General features: G+C 43.8%; 1 long non-coding RNA gene across 2 annotated transcripts; it reads left to right on the top strand.

The window, feature by feature from the left end:
• The first annotated feature begins 10,326 nt into the window (after positions 1-10,326).
• LOC147418633 (uncharacterized) lies at positions 10,327-11,712 on the top strand. Of its 2 annotated transcripts, XR_015187311.1 has the most exons (3): positions 10,335-10,797; positions 10,869-11,273; positions 11,476-11,712. It is a non-coding gene; the product is annotated as an uncharacterized LOC147418633 (long non-coding RNA). The 2 variants fall into 2 exon arrangements; XR_015187310.1 differs by lacking the exon at positions 11,476-11,712 and having other exon boundaries at positions 10,327-10,797; positions 10,869-11,323.
• The last annotated feature ends 4,781 nt before the right edge of the window (positions 11,713-16,493 follow it).

Raw genomic sequence — 16,493 nt, 5'->3', positions numbered from 1 at the left:
TTAGAGTATTTGCACACACCAAGGAGCTTATAGGTATTTCAAATGCAGCAGGGCAGGGATAGAGGTGAGGCACGCAAAATTGTCTTTTTGCTGCTGAAACAAAAAAATGTGGTGGGGCTTCGTGTAATTCTGGCTCTTCTTGTAGTGAGAGGACGGCGATGGTGAAATTCGGTAATGACATGGGCAGCCGGGGTTAACTCATGCGCAATGCAAAACACCTCTTAGGCTATGATCACGCGAGACTTAGTTTCCTCCAGCACTCTCTGATGGCGAACAGCTTTCCACCGGCATAGTTTTGTAATTGTGCCTAAAAAAGGCACAATTACAAAACTACGCATTTCCACTGCCAATCAGCTCCATGTTTCTCTCTCATGGATGCACATTGCTTTCATGTCCCAGGCTTACAAATAAATAGGCATTGCGTGACCATGCCCTTGTATCAGACTAGGCTTGGGTCATAGCCTTTTCGTAATGAAGAAGAAGAGAAACTTTAATGTTGTGCAAACACTCCCAATAGACCTCAAAGATCTATCCGATGAGTCTTGAACTCAAGACTTGAGACTCCATAGTACAGCATGGAACTATTACGCCTAGGAGCAAATGTGAACTGTTAAAGCTTGTCAATTAGTGCCACTTGGCAAGCTATCTTTCTATTTTTTGTAAGAGAAATATTAACTAGGCATTTTCTCATGTAGGCAATTGTGACATATACATGTTTATGCTTGTTAGAGATCCGCACCACCTTAAAAGAAAATAACAATCATTATTTTTAACGGGAACTAATTAAAAGTCGGAGTAAAAAAAAGTGTCACTTATATAAATAGATAATGTTGTTATAAAAGCTACCATGTGTCTCCCTCTCCACACCACCCCCACCCCGATCTGTTGGGTGCCACTTCCCTCAACCAGCTCACCCACTGACTCCAACCCTTGAGTTGCAGGAACTCTCCTCTTTGCCATTAACAAGAGAAAATTTTAACATGGTAGGAACAAGCCCAAGAAACCTCAAAGATCTCTCTCTCTCTCTCTCTCTCTCTCTCTCTCTCTCTCTCTCTCTCTCAGAAACCTTGAGCTCTGATACCAATGTAACATTTAATGGCCTAAAATCTTATGTGTAGCGGAAATTAGCATGAACATAGTGAGCATTTCATTAGAGTTGATTCCTAATGAGAATTACAAGAGTGCTTGGGTGGAGAGAGCAACAAAAAGCATAACACCTAGTTAGATAGCATCGACAATACTTTCAAAAGAGAGAGCAATTAAGCTATTGACAACAGTTGAGGACCGGATTTGCATGGAGCCGGTCCCCCCTCCAAAAGGCTTTGTATTATGGTTTCTCCCATCAAGAGAGACATTGTACAATACAATTCTTTGTGTTCCTTCAAGACTAGCTAGTGCAATGAAGATGGAAGCTTCATACACCAAGCAAAACACTTAATCAAACACAACTTGAATTATCCCCGTTCTCAGACCCAAGACCTCACACACCTTCGAAGATGGTGAGAGCTAGCAAGGTATGAGAGTAGATTGAGAGGAAAAAGAAGTATCTTACGAGAAAGAAGTACATCTCCTCACATAATCACTCATATTAGCATAGCTTAGCTTAGTAATTAGCTTGGTAGAGAAGATGAGCATGCATTGAAGCTTGACTCTTGGTTGGATTTGCATCCACATGCCAAGAGAGTGTTGATGTAGGCTTCTATCTCACAAGCTTGGAGTAGGTGATGAGCTCTCCATTAAAGCTTGGGAGGAGATAGAGTATTTTCCCTTCACACATGGTCCAGTGTGAGAGTGTGTGTGTTTCTGCCAAGCAAAAATCAGCCCCCCCTCTCTCTTGGGCGAGCCCTAGCTACTAAATTAGTCTGGCTTTTGCCTCATTGGACCTCCCCAGGTCAAGCCAATAGGGATTAAGCAGCATAAGTGATAGCCTTCAGACATGTGTCCCCCTTTCCCCTTTTGTGAGAGCTTTAGATAATTAAATAATTAAACTAAACTCTCATTGGACCCCTTTGCCTCCTGGCCAATAGGAATCAGGCAAGCCATGGGGCTCCTGAATGCTCATTGGACCCCTTGGGAGACTGCCCAATAGTCTTCTAGGACACTTAATTCTTATTGGTTTCTTTTATTAAATGTTTTTAAATTAATTAAACTAGATTTACTCTAGCCTAATTCTCATTGGTCCACTTCAAGGGTCTTCCAATAGGAATTGGGCACACCTTGTGGGCATCTGGCCTAGGGAGCTGACATGTGTCCCTCATTCCCTTTGTGTAAAGGGAGCCTGTGTGTGTGTGTGTGGCTTTCTCTCTCATCCCCTAGCTTTGGGGCTCGCCCCCTCCCATGTAGGGATGTAGAAAGACTTTTTGTCACTGCTAGTATATCATTGTACTCCAGCTACCTGTACCTGTGTGAATCACCTATACCTGTACCTGTAGCCTGTAACCTATAACCTGTAATCCCGAATCTCGAAGCTTGAAGCTCGAAGCAGAAGGTACTCGAAGAAGATCCTCCGTGGGGGCGCCAAAAGAATGTGAGCGGGATGAAAACACACACAGTGCCTCTATAACGACCCGAAACACACTCTTGGGAAGATACACACTAAGCATCCAATTTTCCCTAAGGTTGACCTTTGGACACAACCTTTGAATTTTGGAACCTTAGCATTTTGGAAGTCTTAATGGGCTGAACCTTAGGGTCTTTTTAGCCCATTGTTTCACATGGCTCTTTTGCAGATGGCCCCCCCTTTGGATCCCTATTTTCCCTCCTTTGGATCCCTACTGTGGCCGGTCTGCTAACTTAACCAATATTCTAGCTTTTTCTCCCTTGGCACTTCCCCACATTAAATGATCAGTTTAATATGAGAAAATCATTTAGGAGAATTAGATATTGATTATTATGACAGAAAACCTCCAGGATACATGATGAGCTAATGATGGAGAAGGTCCAGGTGATGCTCAAATCAGAGCTAAACTATATGAGGGATGACACCAGATACCGGGACAGCTTATGCCACATGTGAAGGGTTATTTATGGGAAACAGCTGGTCGACCAGACAAGAGATCTCTACGGGGTAGCCGGGGTTCAGGAGGACTAGCAGTCTTATTTAAAGAGGAGCTGAAACCACTACTACAGATTATCAGGAAAGATGAGCAAGCAATGTATATGTGGGTGAGAATGAGAGCCGAGAGAGGTAGATTTCTATATATCGCTATATGCTACTTCCCTCCAAGTACATCAGTCTACTCCCCACCTAAAGGACAGTCCCCTTTCTCCATATTGAATAATGACATATGGGAGTTCTCTAGAGATGAGACATCGTTCTCTTAGGAGACTTTAATGCCAGAACGGCCAACTCTCAAGCAGTATTCTATGATACTTATGAGGAAATGCTCAGAGAAGTGGATTTATCACAGAGGAGGCTTACTAGAAACTCAAAGGATAAAGAACACACTGAATATGGGAGACATCTCATGGAGATGGCAACTATACATGGTTTGGCCATACTTAATGGTCTAGAGAATTTCCCTTTAGCTGGGGGATTCACAAGCTTCCCGCACAGGCATGGGGCCAGTACAGTGGATTATGTCATGACTTCACCAAGCTTTATTTCTAGTATCGAGGACTTTAAGGTGGGACCCAGACCGGTTGGGATTGCAGTGGATCATGCTCTCTTGACCCTATCAATCTCCTTCCAATACAATGCCTCTCAAGCACAAAGGAAGAAGACACACACAATATATACTTTCACGCGAGAGACTGATTCAGTCTATGTGGAAAAGATCTATAATAGGATGTGGGCAGCAGAGCCAGTATAGACTGTAGAGGAGATTACTTCTCAGTTAACAAAGATACTACATGGAGCAGCACAAGAGGCATACCCACATACTCAACCTGATCAGAAGAGAGGATCTGGGAACATGCCTCAAAACAGTTGGTATGACAAGGAATGCAGAGAGACAAGAACCCAGGTCCAGAAAGAGCTTACACTTGGGATCATCACATATAAGCAATCTCGGATTGTTCTTCGGCGTATAGTACGTCGCAAGAAAAGAGCATTCTTAGCCAAACTGGAGAAGGATTTATATCAGCTCTTCTTGAGTCAGGACTCACATGAGGCCTGGTGTTTAATTCACGAGCACTCACCGCCTCCGACGATTACTTCTCTTGAGATTTGGGGTCAATATGTAACATCATTATATATGGTATTTGGACAGCCTCCATTACCAGATCCGCTAGAGCCATGCCCTGCTACTAGTACTTTCTTTACTACGAAAATGGTGAAAAAAGCTATTGATAAGATGAAAACAAGAAGAGCATATGATCATGATGGTTTAGTAGCAGAACATCTGATCCATGCCAGGGATCTACTTTCAGAAGTCCTTGCTCGTCTGTTTAATCGGGTCATGTGTGAAGGATTACCTGAATCTTGGAAATTATCTACTATCGTACCTATTTTTAAATCAAGGGATTCTATGATACCCGGGAACTACCGTACCATTTTGGTAGGTCACACATTGACCCGACTCTACGCATCCATTCTTGAACAAAAATTGAGTAGATGGGCAGAGAATGAGGGCATAAGGGCAACGGGACAAGCTGGATTCGGGAGGGGTTATTCCACTTTAGATCATATTCTCACACTCAGAGCCATTATTGAGGAAGGAAGAACAAGCGGGAGAAGGATGTATTGTTGCTTTGTGGATTTTCGAAAAGCTTTTGATACAGTACCAAGGGCCAGATTGATGCGCAGGATGCAAGAGTTAGGGGTCCCCAAAGAGATTATTTGGGGGATCATGGCCTTATACAGGTCAGTAACTGGTTATGTACGTACTCCAGAAGGGGATTTCGACATTGCTCATTCCACCGTTGGAGTAAAGCAGGGATGCCCACTGTCCCCTACTTTATTTGGTATGTACATAGATGAGGTATCAGATTACAATGATAGAGAGGGTGACATAGGTGCTCAACTTGGAGGGTCATGGATCCCTTTGTTGTTGTATGCAGATTATATTGTATTGATAGCAGAATCACCAAATGGAATGCAAAGGCAGCTAGATGCATTACATAAATTCGCGGAGGACAGTGAACTGTAGGTAAACTTGGGTAAAACCAAAGTTGTGGTGTTTAACACCACACCGCAGTGGGTTAGGAGATCGGCACCTACATTTGCATATGGTCAAGATACAGTAGAGTACACAGATGCATACACATACCTTGGTGTGGTATTTGCAGGACCGAAGTTTACTCTTAAGAAAGCAGCGGATGCTAGATTTTCCAGAGCCTCTACGACCTTGGGAGGGTTGGAGAGGATGCGTTCACAAGTGCAGTTTCAGGAACCACAAACAAAACTTTAGCTCTTTGATACTGTGGTGGCTTTGGCTATGCTTTATGGGGTCCATATTTGGGGACCATCTGTGGATCAACATAATTGGAAGTCAATGGAGAGACCTTTGGTATCTATGATTTCCCGAATGATTAGAGCCAAGGCCTCCGTACCACACGTGATTACCCGAGCGGAACTAGTTGCCCCTCCGATAGAAATTGAAGCTCTTACAAGATCAGTGTCCTTTATACATGGTTTGTGGGATACAAATAATTGTTGATATACTAGACTGGCCCTCGAATCCGAATTAGGTGAAATTTGGACTCACAAAGGGGCCCTTTAAGGAGTTTGACTTTACCTCTCTCTACCAAAACGGGTGCATGGATAAATTTTTACAAACAAACTCCAAAGTTAGCGGAGGTTTGACAGTTAGAATGTCCTCTTCAAGCTCTATCTACTGATATATAGCACGCCATGAGATTCCTCATATTTTAGAAGATTATTTTTTTGATTCACCTATGATGTGACAACTCTGTCGAAATCTAAGTGAATCAAAAAAAGAATCTTCTAAAATATGAGGAATCTCATGGCGTGTATATATCAGTAGATAGATCTTGAAGAGGACATTCTAACTGTCAAACCTCCACCAACTTTAGAGTTTGTTTGCAAAAATTTATCCATGCGCCCGTTTTGGTAGAGAGAGCTAAAGTCAAACTCCTTAAAGGGCCCCTTTGTGAGTCCAAATTTCACCTAATGGGCTCTCGACAATTAGCAATGAAAGGGGATACATCATGCTGGTATGCGCAACTGTCCTCATGGTTTCAGAGACACGGGTTCAGTATGGAAAGATTACCCCCCTTCCAATACTCTCTTGAGGCTCCATCACTAGCAATTACACGAACGGAGATTAATAAAATCATTCGTCAGGATCTTATACAGTTGGATACTAAGAGGACATGGGTAGACCCTACACAAGAATTGGACATGAAGATGGCCGACTACAAAGAAAACTTCCTACAGCTATCTAAAGATGGATTTGTGATTCGCCCGAGCTACATGGATACCCACCTGTCTCATGGTTTGAGATGTGCTATTGGTCAAATTCGTACATCCTCACACCAGCTGGAAATTGAATTTGGCAGATTTAGGGGAATCCCACCTGCGAGCAAAATTTGCAAGTTATGCGGAATGGAGCCGGAGACAGAATTACACTACATATGCCATTGCACCGTATACTATGAGATACGTGGGCGTTTCCATTGACTATTTAAAGAAGGCTTTGGACCTCTAGATAGAGTCATGCAATACCAAGATCAAAGATGCTTAGGCTTGTACCTACTGGAACTACATCGGCACAGGGATAATCTAATGAGAAGACAAAGAGCACTACAGCCTTAGAGGCAGATCACATATTTCTTCAGATCGAGAGAAGCAAGAGTGGAAGGAGAAGCAAGAGGCCAGCAGCCAGCACAAAGGAGTACCCACATTCATACCAAAGGCACCCTCATTGAGACAGGGCGATTGAGCTTAGGAAATCGAGACAACCACGACCGAGATGCAGAAGCACACTTCATCGGAGGAGACTACAACAAAGGATTAGAAGCATTCTAGCTAGACACCCAGAATGCTCCTAAGAAGTTTATTTAATACTTTGTATTTAGTTTTTCACATTTATTTTCACACTTTTCACTTTTCACACTTAGTACTTTAGTACTAAGGTACCCAGACATTGTAACAGATTCACCACTTTCGTATCAGTTTGGTCTCATAGGTCATTCTGGCCTTTTGAAGACGTTAATATAACATTTCATTTCATTTCATTTCTCTCTCTCTCTCTCTCTCTCTCTCTCTCTCTCCAAAAAAAATGAATAGATTTGAAAAAAACCAGATTTAGTATGATTCAATCTACACATTATGAAATTTCTTCTAAATTAATGTAGTGATTCCTCCAAATATTTTTTTCTAAAATTTAGAGGTCTTTCCTTTACAATTTAAATTCAAAGGTGAAAAAACCTACAAAATTCTACTCTCTCTCTCTCTCTCTCTCTCTCTCGTCATTTTTTGACGTAGTAGACAACAAATCACTATTTTTATCATAACTTCTTCATCCGAACTCTAATTTGGGTGATCTATAGCCTCAATCGAAGAGCACAATGCCCTCTATGCATTGATTTAAAAATAGAAACTTTTTGAGCAATGGAAGGCTTTTCTACAGCAACATATTTGAAGAAAATAGGTTTGAGGAAGTTGACTATCATCTTTCGTTTTCCATACAATGTCTTCTGGCACTTGTAAGGGTTTTTCTTCTTCCACAAGGTCCACAACCATTGAAGAAAATGGTCGAATATCTCTTAAGTATGGAAATAGCAACCCAACCACTCCACCAACGATATCAAAAACTATGACTATGGCATACTTGGTATCATTGCAAGAGACTATAAACAAAACAAGGTGAATACTTATGGGCACTTGCAATAGACAATGGCATGCTAAGGGTTCTTGTTGTTGAAAATAAGAATCTCAAAAGGACACTTGAGATACAAACAATACGTTTGATGCAACTTGAAGAGAAAGTCAAAAAATGTCAACGCTCTCTTATGGACTTGAATGCTTGGAAGGAGTGCATGAGCAAAGTGGAGAATGACCATGTATTGAAAGAGGAAAAATTTGACACCATGAGTCGTGATGTATACAAGATGAAAAATGTATGCACAAATAATTCTTGGGCTGATGTTTGTGGTAGCAATGTGGTTTCCAATTTCTCTCTCATGCAATTCATAGCCCAAACAAATAATGTTGAGAATGTGGATGTAGAGGAGTTGAAAGAACAGAGGCGACGTTCCAAGAACATTATTATTCATGGAATTCCCAAAAATAAGTCAGAGACACCTCTTATTCTTGCCATTATTATTGAACATTTTTTCAAAGCCCACATTGGCATGTCGGGAGTTATCGTTTATGGGGCACATAGAGTGGGTAAGCAAGGAGCTCCTAACTCAGGAGAACGATCAATCATACACACCATGTTGGATGAGACCAAGTGAAAGAGTATCCTCGCTAATAGTTGGATTTATTTGAAAGATGCAAAATTTTTTTGTTTGGAAAGATCTCACTCTTATGCAACAAAATGTGTGTCACAAGGCATATGAGGATAGGAATAAGAAAAACAAAAACATGTCTCATGAAGAAAACATAGCCAAGGAAGAGGCAAGTCCCTCAAGAAAATAGAAACTTTTGGAATTGAAATGGATACCCCATGGAATTCAAGGACTGGCATAGTTGAACTAACTAGCAAAGCCGATGGTGTACTTCTTATTAAAATGTGGGAGCGTGATGCACAAAGGATTAATGGGCTCGAGGAATACAATGTACATACATTTGTTGGGGTAAAGGCAGCATGTCTTTGCCTGCAGCCGGACATCTAGTGTCTGTTCATTCACTGACCACACTTACCCTTATTCATTACACATATACATGAATAAGGAGCACTCTTACTTCTTCTCTTGAGAGGTATGTTCCACCCAGACAGCAAATCCCGCACGATGACGATCTAATTGGAGCTCGATAGTAGAGTGGAAGCTTGAATCTCGAGCTTGGTATGGATCAAGCATGACAGAGGTCTCAAGGCATGTGAAAGACCCTTTTGCACACACTCACAACTGAAAGGTGAGTCTGCAACACCAAAAGCATTTTTTATTTTTACTAGAGTCTAGGATCTCACCTTTCGAGAGTTGAGAGAGAGAGAGAGAGAGAGAGAGAGAGAGAGAGAGAGAGAGAGAGAGAGAGCAAGCGACCGAGATAGAGCTCTACTATGCTTGATACCTGCACACCCTTACCCCCCACACACACACACACGCGCGCGAGTTGAAACACACTCCCACCTCTCTCTCTCTCTCTCCCCTTCTTGTCTTCACACTTTCTGAGGCTTTGTTTCTCTCTTTTTGTCCTACCCAAAGAGCTAAGGCCATACCCGTTTTGTTAGTGAAAAATGTCATATGTATTTTTAATTGTTTTTAAGGCACTTTTTTTTTCATTGGGTGATAAGTTAGTGGGCACTCATTGTGAAGCAAGAACACTATCCAGGAAATGATGAAGCACCAAGGCAAGATCCGGGTGATCTCAAGAAACAAGGAAAGCGATAGAGTGAAATTTGAATCCTCTATGTGTGTGTGTGTGTGTGCGTGCGCACGTGCGTAGGCCATTGCACTGAGAATTGAGAGCGCTATGAGTAGGGTAGAGATTGGGTGGCCCTTGGGCCAAGGCCTAGGGCCTCCCACCCACACCTCTAGAGTCTAGTCAAAACGGCATTGCCTTCGGTGGCGGCATGGCCCCTCTTACCCTCAAACCCCTTGCTCTTGAAAAATTTCATAAAAGTAGATCAATAAAGGTTCTCTCTCTCTCTCCGCCCCCCTCTTACCATAGGTTTAGGGTAATCTCTTCTCTTTCTAAATATTTTCATGCTCTCTATCTATCCCTATCAATCTCCATTCCCCTACTTCTCTTTGTATACTTGCATCTATTCATTTCTCTCTCTCTATCCCTATCCCTCTTTCTTCTCTCTACCTATCTCTCGACTTCTTTTCCTCCTCCACCTCCTCTCTCTCTCTCTCTCTCTCTCTCTCTCTATCTATTTGCCTCTACCTAAATCTCTCTATCTCTATCACAAAAATGCAAAAAATGATTATCACAATTCAATGTAATATTTAGTTTCAGTGATCACTCATACCCAACCATGGTATCAAATTCACGAGTTTGTAATGGTCATTTTGGCCTCTCTATATCTCTCTTTTTCATTTCTCTTTCTCTACCCCTCTATTTCCCCCTTTCTCTCTACCCATACCCCTAGTTAAACTCCTTATATATCTACTAACATAATATGGCGGAGGGGAGTACCCTTTACACGTGGCGCAAGCTGCGACGTTCCAAAAGAGGGAGAGAAAGAGAGAGAGGACGCGTGATAAAGAGTGGGGGAGAAAGAAAGAGAGGCCGTGAACCTCAGAGGTCAATGAGGCACGACACAGCTTTGGATTCAGCTAGAACGGCTTCTGTCAGCCTCAATTTGAAATGTTCTCTCTCTCTCTCTCTCTCTCTCTCTCTCTCTCTGTCTCTCTCTCTCTCACTCTCTCTGTTCGCTTCTGCGACCCCCAATTTGAAAGGTGCTCTCTCTCTCTCTCTCTCTCTCTCTCTCATCACACATATATGCACCATCCTTTGCGACACAGAGGTGGAGGAAGGCATGCATAGCCTTGAGAGAGGTATACTCGATGATGGCATAGCAGGTTGATGAGGGATGCAAGCTCCTACGAGCAGGTCCTCCTGTGGCATTCTCTCTCTCTCTCTCTCTCTCTCTCTCTCTCTCTCTCTCTCTCCCCGTCCAGTCAAAAGATTGGTGGCTGGATACAACTTCAAGTGCAGGCAGTCCCATTACTTCAATGTGCTCAACAATGCTGCGATAGGACCTAAAAAGCCACCTGCAGGTCACTATGCTTATATTCTGTCCCTAGTTTTTCAGCCATTCGCCCCGCTGAAGCAATACTGTGTTTTGCAGAAATACCGTCTTGGAAAGCAGCCTCACAAAGAAGTCAATACTGAGATAAATAAATCAGGTACTGGGTCTGCTGACAAGATTGGGGAGGCACACGTCCACTCTCTGCGTCTTCAACAGATAGGCCACCCCAACCCCCTCTCACCTCCAAAGCTCCGCCCGGCTGTTAAATGATTGATATCCCCTTCCTGCGCTCACTCTCCAAGTAAGCATTTTCTCGGCCTTTGCCTTCTTGGCTTCTCTATCATGGAGCTAAAGATAACTATCCAGCATGGCAAAAGCAGTGAACTTTCAAAGTTCAAGAGCCTGGCAGTATGATGTGCAATAGTGTTAGCTAGATGGCAGGTCCACATCTACACTTCAGTATGCATTTCTCAAAAGCAGCAAGTTTCCATCGTTTTCCTAAGGGTATGAATGTATGACATTAATGAAAGTGTATTTGTGTGTCTTTAGAAGCTGCATAAGATCTTCAGAATGTCTTTCAATTTCTCTCTTTGGTCACATCTCTCAGCCATCATGCAATGTGTTCTTTTTGGACATGATTTAGTATGCTTGCTTGCCTTAGAATTTATTGGTAGTTGTGATTTTAAGTAGTGATTACTTTTGACAGGTTTGCTTGTACTTTGAAAAGGATTATTGCATGCTAATTTATACGAGTTTGTAGATGTGGTCTTGGGCCCAACCTCGCCACTCAATAGTAATGATACATTGTAGCCCATACAGGGCTAGGGGCAGGACATGTGAACCAAGTTGGGGCTATGTGGAGACCTTTTTGCTGGTGGCATGATTGCGCACACAATTCATCACAATCATCACGTGCACAGATTTTGAGCCACTTGATAACGAAGTATATATCTACTGACCAGCTTTTGATAGGTGAGTGAAAAACAGTGATGTCACCATCTGGCCATTGATCATCCTCAACGCCATGTTGCCTTAGGATCATTCAACAACTTTGACAAGCTGGATGTGTGTGTGAAGCTCCATGCTGCTATCATCAGCATCATCTCAAGGATGAAAAGGGGTGAGAAGCTCCAAGGAGTAGTTGCTCAATCATTGGCTTTGTTTGTATGCAAGTTGCTTAGACCTTCTATTTCTAATGCCAGTTTTGATGCCATATTAGATTTCATGGCAACTTTGGTTCACATTGATGGATTGGCTTGCACGGCTTTGGAAGAAGGTGTTTGTCTTTTCATTGGGATTTTTAGTTTACATCAGCAAGGAAAGGCCGTATGTTACACCCCATTGTCCTGCAGGAAAGGAAAATAATTTATTTGATTGTCGTTTGCATCTGAATGTGTGGTCATGATATGGTTTTCAAGTGCACGTTTATCTTGCTATATGCACATATCCACTGCTTTGAGTGGATATGACATGTACTTAGAGGCTTCATAACCTAGGTTGATTGAGGATGTCTTGATTTCCATGGTATCACGACTTGCACCTTGAAGGCATGTGGTGTTACACAAGATGCTGATATGGGCATTACACAAGCGGGCAAGAATTCTGGCCCCTCCCCCAGTCACGTGTTGCAACCAGCTTTAACTAGCAAGTGTGGTTTGGTGCTCGGCAATAGAGAGAGAGAGAGAGAGAGAGAGAGAGAGAGAGACAGAGAGAGAGAGAGAGAGAGAGAGAGAGAGAGAGAGAGAGAGAGAGAGAGAGAGAGAGAGAGACCCCGCAAGACTCCGTAGCTTCGTAGCCAACCATGAGGAGCAAAAGCACGATGCAGAAGGGGCCAGTGCCAACGCGACTAGAATGAGGTGAGCGTCTTCAGCACGACGATAGCCGAGGGTCTCTCCATTGCTATCTAGCGCGTGCAATGCACCAGGGGTGGTGTCACCGTGTGTGTGTGTGGATAGGGGATGGAAATGGGATTTTGTAATGGGAGAGTAGGTGAGAGATGGAGTTGAGGGGCTTTGGACCAGCAGAGAGGCTCTCGCGTGCACCATCGGGGGGTGGGTTCACATGTTTGCAGGGCTCCCTCTCTCCTAGCTCTCTGTGACACACAACGCCATGCCGGCAAAATCTTCTATCTCCCATCTTATGTAGCTACGCAGGCAGCACGAGGGAGATTGTTTGTCGCTCTATGGGTGCCAAATGTGGTGCACTTTGTAAAGCACAAAAAGTGCTTGAGGAGGGGATGTCGTATCTTGAAATGCATTGATTGTGGGATATGCCCAACTTGGGCAAGGCCATGGAGCTTTGGGTTGCTTTTAGCAGATGCAAAGCGAGGGTGTCTCTCCAGATGCAATCTCATACACTCTGGGCAGTTTTCAACTAAAGTGAGGGTGTCTTTCTAGGTGTCTATATAGATGCAATGATTGCAAGATATGTCCAATAGGGTCAGGGTAATGTATGCCAAGTGTGGTGCACTTCATAAAGCACAAAAAGTGCTTGAGGAGCTTCCTATCCGAGATGTCGTATCTTGAAATGCATTGATTGCGGGATATGCCCAACTTGAGCAAGGCCAAGGAGCTCTGGGTTGCTTTTAGCAGATGCGAAGCGAGGGTGTCTCTCCAGATGCAATCTCAACACTCTGGGCAGTTTTCAACTAAAGTGAGGGTGTCTTTCTAGGTGTCTATATAGATGCAATGATTGCAAGATATGTCCAATAGGGTCAGGGTAATGTATGCCAAGTGTGGTGTACTTCATAAAGCACAAAAAGTGCTTGAGGAGCTTCCTATCCGGGATGTCGTATCTTGAAATGCATTGATTGCGGGATATGCCCAACTTGAGCAGGGCCAAGGAGCTCTGGGTTGCTTTTAGCAGATGCAAAGCGAGGGTGCCTCTCCAGATGCAATTGCATACACTTTCGGCTGTTTTCAGATAATACGAAGTGAGGGTGTCTCTCGAGGTGTCTCTCCATATGCAATGTTGTCTCATGGAGTGCATTGATTCCAGGATATGTCCAACAGGATCAGAGTCAACAAGAGAGCTGTTTTTAGCAGATGCATGGTGAGAGAGGACATCTCTCCAAATGAAATCACGTAAACTTGCACCTTGAGGGAAAGTCTGGATGTCGTCTCTCGAAATGCACTTAATTGCAAGATATACCCAACTTGGGCAGGGCTAAAGAGCTATGGGTGTTTTTCAGCGTGTGTGCAGAGAGGGTGTCTCTCAAGATGCAATACATACACTCTGGGCTGTTATCAGCTGATGCAAAGCGAGGGTGTCTCTTTGGATGCATGTTGTCTCATGGAGTGCATTGATTGCTGGATATGTCAAACAAGGTTAGGGTCAAGAAGAAAAAGATCTATTTTGAGTAGATGCAGAGAGAGGGTATCTCTCCAAATGCAATCATGTACACTTGCACCTTGAGGGCATGTGGCATTACACAAGCGTGTCTTCAAGTTACACAAGGAGTGCATGGATTTCAGGATATGTCCAAATGTGGCTTTCTGCAGTGGATGCGAAGCGAGGGTGTCTCTTCAGATGCAATCACATACGCTTTATGTCGTTTTCAGCTGATGCAAAGCCAGGGTGTCTCTCCAAATGCATGTTGTCTCATGGAGTGCATTGATTGCAATATATGTCCAACAAGGTAAGGATCAAGAAGAAAAAGAAATGTTTTCAAAAGATGCAGAGAGAGGGCATCTCTCCAAATGCAATCACGTACATTGCACCTTGAAGGCATGTGGCATTACACAAGCGTGTCGTTGGGTTACACAAGGAGTGCATGGATTGGAGGATATGTCCAAATGTGGCTTTTTGCAGTGGACAAAGCCAAGGAGCTTTGGGAATTTTTCAGCGGATGCGAAGCGATGGTGTCTCTCCAGATGCAATCACATGTTACTGATGGAAACAACAACACCCTAGACTGCAGTGGCAAAATACGATTGTGAGCTTCCATGGTCGTGTCCTAGGAAAGGCACTGTAGATGGCGCAAAGCAAGGGCAGAAGGCTGAGCACTCTAGAGCAGAATCTGTGTACTTTAGAAATGGTGCACGCAGCCAATCAAGTAGGTCTCCGCATAGCTTTCGTCTTGCCCAATTGCAAGCTAACCGGGCCCAAAGTGCCACCAAAGCGCCACACACCTCCCCCTCTGTCAATGACCAAGAATTTTGTTACTCCTTACTCCGACCAACTAAGCAAAGAAATCATGAGCTAACCTCCCATTTATGCATTTGTGCATGTCTTCAACTTCCATCCCCATAACAAGCCATATTCTTTCAGCCAGAGGCCGAAAGCTTTCCACATTTTGCCAAGGTGTCTCTCCAGCAACAAGATGTCTCATGGAGTGCATTGATTGCAAGATATGTCGTGCTTCGCACTGCCTTGGTCGACATGTATGCCAAATGTGGTGCACTTCATAAGCTTGAGTAGCTTCCTGTCTTGGATGTCGTCTTTTGAAATGCACTGATTGCAAAATGGGCAAGGCCAAGGAGCTCTGGGCGTTTTTCAGTGGATGCGAAGCAATGGTGTCTCTCCAGATGCAATCACATACAATCACGGCTGTCTTCAGCTGATGCAAAGCGAGGGTGTCTCTCTAGATGTCGTCTCTTGAAATGCACCGATTGCGAAATGGGCAAGGCCAAGGAGCTCTATGCATTTTTCAGTGGATGCGAAGCGATGGTGTCTCTCCAGATGCAATCACATACGATCTGGGCTGTTTTCAGCTGATGCAAAGCGAGGGTGTCTCTCCAGATGCATGTTGTCTCATGGAGTGCAAAGAAATCATGAGCTAACCTCCCATTTATGCATCCGTGCATGTCTTCAACTTCCATCCCCATAACAAGCCGTATTCTTTTATCCAGAGGCCAAAAGCTTCCCACATTTTGCCAAGGTGTCTCTCCAGCAACATGTTGTCTCATGGAGTGCATTGATTGCAAGATATGTCGTGCTTGGCACTGCCTTGGTCGACATGTATGCCAAATGTGGTGCACTTCATAAGCTTGAGGAGCTTCCTGTCTTGGATGTCGTCTCTTGAAATGCACCGATTGCGAAATGGGCAAGGCCAAGGAGCTCTGGGCATTTTTCAGTGGATGCGAAGCAATGGTGTCTCTCCAGATGCAATCACATATGATCTGGGCTGTCTTCAATTGATGCGAAGTGAGGGTGTCTCTCTAGATGTCGTCTCTTAAAATGCAATGATTGTGAAATGGGAAAGGGCAAGGAGCTTTGGGCATTTCTCAGCGGATGCAAAGTGATGGTATCTCTCCAGATGCAATCACATACAATCTGGGCTATTTTTAGCTGATGTGAAGCGAGGGTGTCTCTCCAGATCAATGTTGTCTCATGGAGTGCATTGATTCTAGGATATGTCCAATAGGGTCAGGGTTAGGAAGGAAAAGAGTTGTTTTCAGCAGATGCAAAGAGAGGGCATCTCTTCAATGCAATCACGTACATGTGCACCTTGAAGGCATGTGGCATTACACAAGCGTGGTGCTGGGTTACACAAGGAGCGCATGGATTGCAAGATATGCCCAAATGTGGCTTTTTGCAAAGCGAGGGTATGTTAATGATGGAAGCAGCAACACCCTAGGCTGCAGTGGCAAAATACGGTTGCGAGCTTCCACGGTCGTGTCTCAGGAGGCTGAGCACTCAGCACTCTAGAGCAGAATCTGTGTACTTTAGAATTGGTGCACGCGGCCAATCAGGTAGGTCTCTGCATAGCTTCCATCTTGCCCA

The sequence above is a fragment of the Adiantum capillus-veneris genome, chromosome 30 (assembly GCF_014529385.1).
Source record: "Adiantum capillus-veneris isolate H3 chromosome 30, ASM1452938v2, whole genome shotgun sequence".
Taxonomy (NCBI): Eukaryota; Viridiplantae; Streptophyta; class Polypodiopsida; order Polypodiales; family Pteridaceae; genus Adiantum; species Adiantum capillus-veneris.
This window is presented reverse-complemented; position numbering and strand designations above follow the sequence as displayed.